Here is a 13,139-nt window from a genome sequence, read left to right as displayed (position 1 = left end):
GAAAAGAGAAAATTAAAACATTTCTAATTCTACCTCCCAGAGATAATCACTTTCAGCATTTTCCATGTATAATTTCAGACATAAAATAAGAAAATTGACTTAAATCTACATAGAACTTTGCCATTTCCTTCCCCTCCCCACAGCTTAGTTTGATGTAGTAAATATTTTTCATGTTTTTATATATCACTGTTTTACTAAATTCATTTAATTAATTTATTTAACAGATCTGTTGATAGTAGATGGTTTCTTTCTCTTGTGTGAGATTATTTTCTTATAATTTCATGCAAACTCACTCAAATCATAATTTATTAACACATAAAATGATTTTTATATTGCTAAATGCTCTCCGTAGATGTACTGTTTTATCCCTGTGGCAGCACAGAATGAAAAAGCCATTTCCCCACATACCACACCATAGAGGTACAGAAGTTTCTAACTTTTGACTTAGAAGCTTTCTCCGAAAAGCAAAGCTGTAACTCAGAGCAAACCCGAGTCACCTCTGAGTGCCACCAACAGGTGGCGATGGCTGCTACCAGGATGGAGGCATTGGACACTTTACGAATTAAAGCGGTCTTCTAGACGTTAACCTTTGAAAGGGATAAATGTTATAAGTAAAAATGGTATTTCTTGTTTGAATTTCGGTTTGGTTATTAAAAAACACTGAACGGTTTTTTGCAAGTTCATCTGTACTGCTTTTGCAAATTGTCTTCTCACTTCTTTTGCCCATTCTCTTTATACTGGGGTGTTCATCACTGTCATATTATTTATAAATGATCTTTACGGTCAGCACATGATGAGTATTATTTCAGGTTTCCATTTGTCTTTTAATTTATAGTTTTTTAAAACTTGGATAAGGAAGTTATACAGAAGTTTTAAATGTTTAGATAGCCATTTCTATTTTATTCCTTAAGATTTGTTTGTTTACATTCTTAAAAGGGCTCTCTTTACCTCAAAATCAGAAAAATATTCTTCTGCCTTTTCTTTGTTTTTTAAGTACTTAACTTTTTGATGCATCTGTTATTTATTTCAGTTTAAGGTACTGGGGAGAAAATCAACATTTTTTTTTTTTTTCCAAAGAGCTAACTGTTTCTGTACCATTTTTAATAATCCCACCTTTCTGTAAAGATGGGAGCTATTACCTTAGCCTATAATAAAGCCTTATATCCACTGGAGCCTATTTCAGACCTTTCCATTCTATCCCACTGGAATTTATTTAACTACTAGAGCCACCTGTTTCTGCAAAACACCTTCACATATTGTAGGGCTGGTCTACCTCATCATTTTTTCTATTTTGTTTTTACTCTTTTAAAATATTGTATTGGATTTGATTTTCAAATTACTATGTTAACACATGTGTCTTAGAACAAATTAAACAGTAAAGCATGGTGTATATATAAAGTTAATAACTTCTCTGTAGTCCCATCACCAAGGCTTATAGTGTGGTGAATACATTTTTACACTTTTCTCTATGTTCTTATGAGAAAATAATAATAATAAATGATAGGAGAATTTTTTTTTACCATTGAAACTAAAAAACCATTTTTTCACTTAAGAAAGCATTTAGAACACATAAAACAAGGCAACATTTACTCTTTTTTCTCATCTTCTAGTATGGGATCTGTTGGTGGCCCCTCCACTGTTGCACCCTTGCCCTCTGAGCCAGTGTTACTGTCGCTGGTTCCTTCCTCTGCCATCCTGTCGACCCTCTCTCCTGCCCGCTCTCCTTGTCCTCAGTAGACCGGCCTTCTTCACCATTCTGTTGGTTCTGTCGTTTCTTCAAGGTGTGTCTCCTCTGTCTCTATTGGAATGTTCTCATTGTCTTTTTTTTCCTCGCCCTTGTTGGCCACTGGCTCTTCCTCAGGAGCGATGCTGCTCTCACTGCACTAAGCTTGCTCTGCCGCCTCCTTCTCCCTTTCCTCCTGCCTTTTGTGGGTCTCTTCCTCTGCCTGTGCCATCTCAGCTGCAATTTTCTCCAGATCCACTTCTATCTTCAGACCACACGACCTTTTAAGTTCATTGTTGAATGAATCTGTGCTTTCCAGGAATTTCGCCTTCTCCTGGTGTCGTTCCTCTTTTGCAAGAAGTTCAGCTTCTAGTTTTCGCTGATGAACCATTAAGGACTGGACCTGTCGTCTGGGGACCTGCATTCTAGTTGTCGTGACGACTGACTGAACCTCTGGTACCACACTCAAAGGATGTCAGTGATGAGGCGGCGGTTTCTCTGGAAACGGATGGTGGCTGTAGCTTCATTGAAAACCATCATCATAATTATCTGATCTTCATCAGAGAAGGCTCATGCGAGCTTCTCTTTTCTCCATGTGAGACTGTTTGGGTCGACCTTCTTCCTCTAAAGCAGCTTCTGCAAGACTTTCTGCATTTATGTAAGCAAGGTACACGGGGGAATTATGATGGGCGTTCATCGATTCATTGTACTCTTATCTTTTCTACTTCACATTCGTTTAAATATTGTTCCTCTTCATCAGCGAGATCTTGCCACATGCCAGCAATGACCTTGCCAATCTCCCATAACTTTACATCAGGGCTGGAAGCCTTCACTTGGTCCCAGACCTGTCTGCTGTTCCACATGTAGGGCATCAGCGGCTTCTCTGGTGGCTTTGGGGGTTCTGGAATCTTAATACTGGAGGACCCCCTGACCCGGCTGTTGGTGGCCGGGTTCCCTCCCAGCCTGTAGTCGTTGTGGGCAAGATAATGGTATGGATTGTATCCCGCAAACGCTGGTGTGCTGGGCATTTGTGTTGCAGAAGCTGGGGTGGGAGGTGGGGCATAAGATGGTCTTTTTGGCATTTTGGAAGATTAAATTCTCAGTTCCTTAAGAATGAATCTGAGACACCGCGGGTAGAAAAAGCGCTGGCAGCTCCGGCTTCGCTTTTCTTTGTCCCACGCACGCCCCCAGTAATGAGAATATTGATCGAGTGCAAGACATTGTTCTAAGCACCCTACCTGAATGATTTCCTTTACTTTTTGTCATAAACATATGAAGTAGATATTATTGTCATCTTCAATACGCAGATGAGCAAACTGAATCACTGGTAGTCTAAATAACCTACCCACATCACATACTGCAGTTAGAAAGTGGTGGGATCCAGATTAAATATAAGCAGGCAGGTTCCAGAGCCTGAGCTTTAGAACCTGTCTGCTTATCTATCAAATGTCTTTGATAGACATTTAGGTTGTCCTGATTTCTTGACCACCCTCCAACAATGCTGCTATTAGCATTTCTGTATACAAATTCTTTCATACCAGTAATTTTATTTCTGGCCTATAGTTTCTCAGAAATGATATTGCTGGATCTTAGGGCATATGATTTTATTTAATAGACATGACCAGATTAGTTTTCACAATGGATACACTAATGAATACTCCCACATATGAAATGTTCTCACAAACCCTCTTTTTGCTCTTTCTTCTATACTGAAGCCCCAGCATGTGCCCAGCATTGTTCTCAGCACTGGGATGTGAAGGTGGTCACAGCAGATGTGGGTCCTGCTCTTGAGGGGCCACAGCTTTCGCTCACACAAGATATCATTCTCTTTCTCCATTCCTCAGAAGCACCAGAAGCAAACACAACAGAGAGTACCCCACAGGGAACAACTTAAAGATGAACACAAAATGACTAACTATTTTCTTAACCCGCCCTGCCCTGTCCTTCCATGCCACTACCAACACAATCCTCCCTTCACTCGGACCATTCTCTCTCCTGAGTCAGTTGTCTGCCCCATTTCCAGGACCTCTGATCTTGCAAATCCACAGGAAGGACTTTCCAAATGAAAGATGATTTACCTTTCTGTTTCCTTTCTTTCCTCTCAGGCCTTACCCAGGGAACCTCCTTTGAACAACAATAAGAACATCAGCAAGTGTAGACTGTGGCCTGCCTGCCTTTCCTTCCTTCCCTCCCTCCCTCCCACTCTTTTCTTCTTCTGCAGGCCTATCTCCCATAATTTCTTCTTTTATTTTGGTTCTTGCCACAAAGTGTTAATTATCTTTTGATTTGTCTCTCTCCCTCCTCCCAGCTGTCTGAGGGCAGGAACATTTCTCAATCATCTTTGAACCCTAGAACCTACAATACAACAAATGTTTTTTCTGAGGGAATGGTGGATGGATGGATGGATAGATTAATATCCATTATTTTCCCTAACCACCCCATGAAACTAACTTTGACGATATTAAAATGGAAAAGCTATGATTGAATTCTATATGTTTATTACATCACATCAAAGAATAAAGAATGTGCTAAAATAAATTAGTGCACTTAATAACCTAGACAGCCGTGCATCTTTTCACCATCCTATCGACAGGGAAATCCATTATGTCCATCCCACCTGAGATATTATATCCCTGCATCATTGGTTCAGATGGTATGATTCAGTTGAGACTTGTCAATGCTTCTGTTAGTGAGGAGGCTTCTCCAAGCACTGCTGATTTGAAGGGACTAATCCTTGAAAGAAATTGGACTAAGCCTTACAAAAAATAATGGATAGTCTTGGAAAAAACCTTCACCTGGAGAATGACTTTTCTCTGCCATACAATGCAAGGAAGTAAGTGTACTGTAATCTCAGCACTTGCAGTATTTTCATCACATCTGATATTTCTACTTGTTTTATCTTCTCTTTATCTTCAGAGAGACAGTACTGCTTAGTGTTTAAGACCAAGAATCCACAAGCAGGACTGCTGGGTTTAAATCCCAGCTTACTATCTTGGGAAGACGTTTCAAGCAGCTGCCTAAGTTGCACAATTTCAGGGAGAGCCCTATGCATAGAACATAACATAGGATGATGCATATAGAGCATTATAGACCATTTAAACCTAGCAAGTAGCATTCATTGAATAAGCAAATGGTAACACTACTGTCTTCCTAGCACCCCTATTAATAGAAATTTTTAGCATCATCTCAAAGGTGGATATATTATGTTGCAAAAAGATTAAGTGTCTTGTTCAAAGTTAAACAGAAGTCAGAAATGGACTGCTGACTTCCCAATCTCCAGACTCCTAGGCTGAGGCATTTATTTCCACCTTCATTATTATTAGCACCCCGTCTCCAATAATGTGTGACATGTTTTATTTTATTGTTGTTTTTGTTTGTTCAGTTTCAGTTTTCTCAGATACGGCTTTAAATATGGGCATGGGATAGGAATTCGCAATGACCCATACCAAAATAAAATCAGCTACTACCACAGCAAAATACTAATTTGGGATCCTGTTGCTGGTTACTACCATATTCAACATTAAACTGTCCTAGCTCCCAGTTACCAGCCTCACCCCCTTCCACATACCTTGCTCAATGCCTTATGTTGTTATTAGATTATAAGTCCCTTGAGGACAGGGACTGTGCCTTATTCATTTTTTAATCCCACCCAAGGATTTACATAGTGTTTCATATAAAGTAGATGCTCAATAAATGTTTGCTATATAAAATAAATAGGAGCTTATTATCTAAAAAAAATCTACAAATCCATTATTTCCTGCTCTCAATTTAAGGATAGAGTCTGTCTGACTCTGTAAAGAGGGCATTTTCATGATAATGTAGTATTTGAGGAGCTGGTAAAGAAATTTCTTTATTCAGGAAACATTGGTATGAACTATAGTCACTTTAAATGTGGTGAAATTTTTAGTTGAGGTTTCTAAAAAACTAACAAAATTTTGAGGTGAATGCAAAATCCAGTTATCATCTTGAAAGATGAGCAATATTTACATTAATTAAGCTTTAGCAGTGGCAGAAGGGAGGAAAGCCTGGTAATTTTGGAAAAGGAAGTGTGTATTCTTGTTGAAAAATAAAAATATAGTCATTGTTACGATAAATTAGTCTTTCTTTGAATTCATGCTGCTAATGAAGCCTATCATATTACATTATCCAGGTAAGTGAAAACCAAATTCATGTCTTAGAATAATAGCTAGGGTTAGGATGCATTATGTCATGCATTCCAGTCAACATTTTAATAACCCAAATTAATTTAAATTAAAATCTATAAATCTACTAATGTCACAACTTTTGCATATATGAGGCTATATTTCAAGAAGAAACTACTTTTTTAACTGATTTGTCTCATAGATAAACCATTTGGTCATAAAAGAATAGGTAAAAATCTTATTTTTGAGATTAAAAATACATATCCTTCTTAATTAAGAATATTATGCATGCATTAAAATGCCCAAATGCATTGAGTTATTTCTGATAGCTGCCTTTATGAATGCATTTATGACTACAAAAGGTTTGCATATTTCCTCTTTTTATATCAATGTGTTTCCAATGCAAGTCAGTAGACGTTATCTTTAGGCAGTCATTGATTCTTGCAATTTCTCTTCAATGCTAAATCCTACAAGCTATTGGGAATAAATAATCATGCCTATTTCTTGGCATGAAAATGTCAATTTCACCAAATATTCAATTTTACTTCTATTATTAGCAGATTTTCTTTGTGAGTAAAAAGGTAGCTTCACTGTCTTCTCAACTTCAGCTGCATCCCAGCTGTGTTTATCAAATAGAGATTTTGTATTGTCTGGCCTTTTGTTTTCTGTTCCATCACTTTTCCCATCTGGCTTTCCCCCATATATCCTAGAGAACATATCCGTATTTTTACTGACAGTAGTGTGTATACACACAAACACACACACACACACACACACACACATATATGTATCTTTCCCTGATGATAGCAGTTAACATTCCTTTAAAAGCTTACATTTCACCTCTGTTCCCCTGTTCACATCTCAACTATGTGAAATTGGGTGATTTGAAACAATTTTAGCAGCTTCTCACTCAAATATAATTTCTTATGACTTGTGATGGTTTTGAATTCTTGACAACCATTTTCTATGCCACTAAGAGTCCCTGTAAAGGAAGGATTGTTAAGAATTACAAGCACAGAGGCAGTGCCTTAAAGAACAAAGAAGACATATTTTACTTTAAGAAGAATAAAATGGATTTTCACAGTCACTTGCCAAGATTTCCCTCCTTTCCCAGGTGGAAATAGGATGGTGGTGGAGAAAACATACCCCAACATTTGAGGGGAAATGCAGCCCAGGAGTTTTCCTGGGTTGGGCATTCTTTTTTTTAGAAATGCAAAGATATTCACTTCCTAATGTTTCTGCCACTGTTATTAATGTTTGGAATCCTATTTTCTTTTAAGTTTCTCCAATTGAGAGGATAAATCACATTCTCTCTTTGTATATCATCCTGAAAGTCAAGTTTAGTCAAAGGTAAGGAAAGAACTCTGATTCATTCGTGCAAGCAAGATAGGTTTACACAAAATATTTCATGGAATTTTAAAATTATTGGTTTATCTCTCATTTTTCAGAATTATACAATCTTTCTTTAAAAGTTGTTGAATAGAAAATGGCCATGTATTTGTGAAAAGTTATATGAACAAATCTATTCCAAAAAATAACTATTAATTCCAAATTTAAACATATAATTTGTTTTTATTTTTACATTTGCAAATCACATAAAATAATAGTGGTCCTTAGTATAGTGTAGTGGTTAAGAGACTGAAAGCAGATGGTCTGGGTTCAAATCCTAGTCCTGCCACTTCTTAGTTGCTTCATTTTGGACAAATTATTCAACCTTTCTGTGTCTCATGTTCCTTTTCTGAAAAAGAGGCTAGTAACAGTCCCTCCCCTACACGGTTGATTTAAGGATTAAATCAGTTAGCCCAGGTTAATATCTGAGAACAACATCTCACACAGAGTAATTTTCTGTCATTGTACATTGCTATTAGTAGTTACTGGTAGTTACACTTACAGCATTTATCAATCTGGTTGCATGGATTATAGAGGTCAAGGGTGTATATATATATGTGTGTGTGTGTGTGTGTGTATATATGTGTATATATAGGTGTATATATGTATATATGTGTGTGTGCATATATATATATATATATGTCCGGCATATATATATATATATATATATCTGGCATATATATATATATGTGTGTGTGTGTGTGTGTGTGTGTGTATGTATATATATGTATATATATGTATATATGTGTATATATGTATATATATGTATATATATGTATATATGTGTATATATGTATATATATGTATATGTATGTATATATGTATATGTATGTATATATGTGTATATATACGTATATATATGTGTATATATATGTATATATATGTGTGTGTATATATATGTGTATATATATATATATCCGGCAAAAGAAAATTTCTTTTCTGATCCAAGATGCATTTACTGAATACCAAGTATGTGTTCATCACTGTGAGACAGAGAGACAAATAACTATCTTATTTAGAAATTAAAACAAGCTTTAGGTAGCTATAGATTTCCTGAATAATAGCAAATAAGGAAATAAAAATCCAAGAAGCAGAGCAAATGATAAAAATGTGTCTTTGTACACTTCTCCAAAGAAGACATTTATGTGGCCAAGAAACATGTAAAAAAGTTCATCATCACTGGTCATCAGAGAAATGCAAACCAAAACCACAATGAGATACCATCTCACACCAGTTAGAATGGCGATTATTAAAACGTGAGGAAACGACAGATGCTGGAGAGGATGTGGAGAAATAGGAATGCTTTTACACTGTTGGGAGTGTAAATTAGTTCAATCATTGTGGAAGACAGTGTGGAGATTCCTCAAGGATATAGAACTAGAAATACCATTTGACCCAGCAATCCCATTAATAGGTATATACCCTAGGGATTATGAATCCTTCTGCTATAAAGACACATGCACACATATGTTTACTGTGGCACTATTTACAATAGCAAAGACTTGGAACCAACCCAAACGCCCATCAATGATAGACTGGATAAAGAAAATGTGGCACATATATACCATGGAATACTACGCAGCCATAAAAAAGAATGAGTTCATGTCCTTTGCAGGGACATGGATGAAGCTGGAAACCATCATTCTCAGCAAACTAACACAGGAACAGAAAACCAAATACCACTTGTTCTTATTATAAGTGAGAGTTGAATAATGAGAACACATGGACACAGGGAGGGGAACATCACACACTGAGGCCTGTCAGGGGGTGGGGGCCAAGGGGAGGGAGAGCATTAGGACAAATACCTAATGCATGTGGGGCTTAAAACATAGATGATGGGTTGACAGGTGCAGCAAACTACCATGGTGGATGTATACCTATGTAACAAACCTGCACATTCTGCACACGTATCCCAGAACTTAAAGTAAAATAAAAAAAAGGAAAAAAAAATGTGTCTTTGTAGACCAAAAACGAGAAAGCAACTAAATTATCCTGAAGAGTGAAAGAAATGAAACAAATATTGTGTTCATAACACTATCATTGGTTAGGCTAATAATATGAGCAAAAGCAGCACTTTAATTGGTAATAGGAGAGGTGAGCTATTTCGAAGAAATGCAAAAAGGCAAAGCGATAGAACAATATTCAGCAGAGAACTTTTTTTTGTGGGGGGAAGGGCTCTGTAGATAGAGAGCTTCATTTCGATAGCCTTCTTTGGCTTGAATTTAGAACTCTCTCTGCCATCTTTGACATATTTCAGATTTAACTGTCAGCCCTAAGTACCGCCCCTCTTGGTAGAGGACTCTCCCTGACTCACCCATGCCTGTCTTTTAAGGAGGGGGACATCCCTAATGGAGTAGAAGCAGGGCTGCTAGTAGGTGGGCTTGCTAATGGAAACTACTGTTTAGTGAGCAGAGTAGCAGAGAGCCAGCGGCAAAGAGAAGAGAAAGCAGCTTCCTTGGTTATAGAGAAGCACTGTGGGGTCCCATTTCAGGTTTCCATTTGTTCATCTCTTTGTACCATATCATTTGCATTTGTTGAGCCTCAGTTTTCTCATACGTAAGATGCATATATTTAATCAAGAATCCTAAACTATTCAGCATTCCCATTCCTGAAACTCCATCTTAAGAAATCAATTATCGTATCAATGGCTGGCCTCTAGTCACTAAGAAAAGTCTAAGTATCTTCTGTTCATTTATGTTAGAAATAATAATTGAATGCTGGCTGGCTCCTAAGAATGTTACCAAAACTATCTGTGGAGAAGAGAAAGCTTAGTTTATTGCTAACCATGTTAGGATAGCAGTATCTAAGGCTCACTAGCATCTCAGAGAGATGGAGTCTCCCTCTGTCACCCAGGCTGGAGTGCAGTGGCGCAATCTCGGCTCACTGCAACCTCCACCTCCTGGGTTCAAGCAATTCTCCTACCTCAGCCCCCTGAGTAGCTGGGATTACAGGTGCCCACCAGGACTCCTGGCTAATTTTTGTATTTTTAGTAGAGACGGGGTTTTGCCATGTTGGCCAGGCTGGTCTCGAACTCCTGACCTCAAGTGATCCACCCGCCTCGGCCTCCCAAAGTGCTGGGATTACAGGTGTGAGACACTGCGCCTGGCCAAAGTTGAAATCTTTATAGACTTTTTGAAGTCAGATTTAAGGTGAAGCTTTCAGTGTGGGAGGTGGAGGTTTGTTAGTACTGGATATGGATTATAATACATATAATCAATACAATAATACAATTGGTGGATAGAGCAAGGACAGGATTTTGAACCAAGAGGTTGAAATTGACAATTTGCCAATCTTCCAGAGGTTTCTTACTGGACCTATCACCACAGGCTCTTGATCCAGTACCTACCTCTCCCTCTCAATGGCTGACTTGATTTTCTACTTTACTGGGACCAGGTCGTCACTAGGCATATGTTCTTGAAATATTTTTTTCTTCAACAGAAAGTCCTTGATTTCATCTATTCTTTCCTCTGCTCTTAGAGAAAAATGCATTCCTCCTTTTAAAACCCGTTCTATACTATAGTCTTGTTCTTGTTCTCATAGCCATTCATCTATTACTTATCAGTTGTTATCATTCATCTATTACTTATCAGTTATCAAGTAATAGCCACTCATCTATTATTCATCAGTTTTTCCTCACATGCTAACCATTTCACTTCTCACTGATTCCTTTCCCTTGGCCCTCAAACATAATTATGTGTCTTTAAGTACAAAATAATATCTACTAGGTCTGTGGGCTTCTAGCCATGGTTTCCTGTTCTTCTCTTCTGTATGGATTTCTATCCCTTGCTTCCTTGAAAACTCCTGACAGATCAGGAAAAAAGCAGTCTGTCTTGAACCTCCAAATCCCTCTGAATGTATCATCCTCTCACTCCGCATTTCTTCTGTTCTCCACCAAGACCGTAGAAAATACAGCAAATGCTGCTTGTCTCCACTTTCTCATTCCCATTTACTTTAAATTTCATTGTAATCTAGCTGCCTTGGAAAGGCTACAAATGATTTTCGAAGTGCCAATTTCAAGGGATAGTTTAAATTCCTAATCTTTGTGGCATTTGATACTGGTGATCACTCTCTTTTCATTGAAAAGCATATTTCTTTAGCTTCTGACATTACTCCTTCTTAGTTCTGACTTCTAAAATCTCTTTCTCTCTCAGATTGATTCTTCCTCCCACATCTGTTCTTTAACTGTTAACTGTTGTTTGAACTTTTGTCCTTGTTTCCTTTCATCATACTATCTGGTCCCAGAGTAACTTCATCCCTAGGCATGACTTCCATTATCATGTATCCATGAATAATCCCCTAAATCTAAAGTTTCAAGCATGGCCTTCTCCTTAGTTTCTAATACTGAAACACTCAGTTATCTTGGATCTAAAGTACTATTTCCAAAATGAATTTAGTATCTTTTTAATGAAAGCTCTTCCTTCTCTTCTATCCCTGGCTGTATTAAGGGAATCATGTCCATTTTGTCCAGTGTTTTCCCAACTTCCCAGATGGTAAGTACCACCCCCAGCCCTTGTTATATAATCGGACTACCAGGCCTCTTGCCTGGAAAATCTGATGTAGTTGTCTGCAGTAGGAAGTTTGGGAAGCACTAGTGGGACTGAGCATCATTCTTGTTCTCTCCATCTATGTCACTCCTCCCTCACCCATTTTGTTACTGGGATGTGCCCATTGTTGTGTGTCCATTGAGAAACTGTCAAACCACACCGTTCTTCTCCATCCTCACTGTTACTGCTTTAGTTTTGGCCTTCATGAACAGTTTAGTGCCTCAGTTTAATTCCCTATAATCCCATCCCCACCAGTCTCTGGGATGCTTGTCTTATATTTCTCCCTGGGTAGGAGCCTTCAAGGGATCCCTAGTTCAAGAAGGGTGAAGTCCAAGTCTTTAGTCAAGTCCCTCAATGGTCACTCTCTGCTTATTCTCCAAACCCAAACCTTCTGTTTTCATTTCACTAAACATCCATAAGTTCTTTATCAGGCCATATTCTTCCTCACCCATGCTCCCTCTTCCTGAAACATAATCCCTCATTCTAGCTTCTTTTTATTGTGAAACCAGTTGTCCTTGAGACCAAATTCAAATACATTAAAATGTGGTTACTTGAAATACAGTAAGTAAACAGCGATTTTTGTCTGACAATTCCTCATGAAACTTCTTCATTAGTTTAATACTGGATGCAACTTTTCGTGCTCTTGACAAGGGAATGGTATTTCACTGAAGAAATATAGATAATTGTAGCTCAGATTTTAGCCTCAGATAGGCTTGAGGTCAATTCCCATTATTTACATTCAATGACTCTATGATTTTGGGAAAGCTCTTTAAGCTGCCTAAGCCTCCAGTTCTCATCTGTAAATATAGAGATGATAATAGTGAGATTAAATATCATCGTGGAAGAAAGAAATGTGTTGAGTCCAGTTCTTGCCACAATTGGGGCTCCAGAATTTTCATATACGGTGATAATTTATAGCCCATATCAGAACTCTTTTGAGAATGAAAGAGGATGATATTAATAATTTTTCCAGGAGACAATTGTAAACCAATGCTGCCCCATGACGAAGGATACATGGTTACCCTATATATAGAAGGGACTTTGGGTTCACTCTTTCCTTGGAAGGGGGATGGTAGCTAAAGGGCTTCAAGTTGTCTTGGCAATTCTACTATTTTTACCTATACTTTATGTTTGGGGGTGGGGTTTGGGCAAACTAAAGACTCACTTTGTACCATCTTTCTTGGCATATGGTAGGTAGCACAATATCTTCAGTCTTTATAGTGATTGACTTGGGAACTTGCCTTGGCCATGCCTGTTTCTATTTTTACTTTAAGCCTATGCTTTGAGGTCCTGCCTCAGACTTTAGCCTTTCCACTCTCTTAGTCTCTCTGGATTGGACTT

General features: G+C 37.9%; 1 long non-coding RNA gene and 1 pseudogene across 1 annotated transcript in view; both read right to left on the bottom strand.

Annotated features, from left to right (window-relative positions):
* LOC134736441 (uncharacterized) overlaps positions 1 to 13,139 on the bottom strand; it is a 208,306-nt gene that overhangs the window by 19,987 nt on the left and 175,180 nt on the right. The window lies entirely within an intron of this gene.
* LOC129480405 (SWI/SNF-related matrix-associated actin-dependent regulator of chromatin subfamily E member 1-like) lies at positions 1,571 to 2,905 on the bottom strand (annotated as a pseudogene).

This window comes from Symphalangus syndactylus, chromosome 4 (assembly GCF_028878055.3).
Source record: "Symphalangus syndactylus isolate Jambi chromosome 4, NHGRI_mSymSyn1-v2.1_pri, whole genome shotgun sequence".
In the NCBI taxonomy this organism is placed as follows: domain Eukaryota; kingdom Metazoa; phylum Chordata; class Mammalia; order Primates; family Hylobatidae; genus Symphalangus; species Symphalangus syndactylus.
This window is presented reverse-complemented; position numbering and strand designations above follow the sequence as displayed.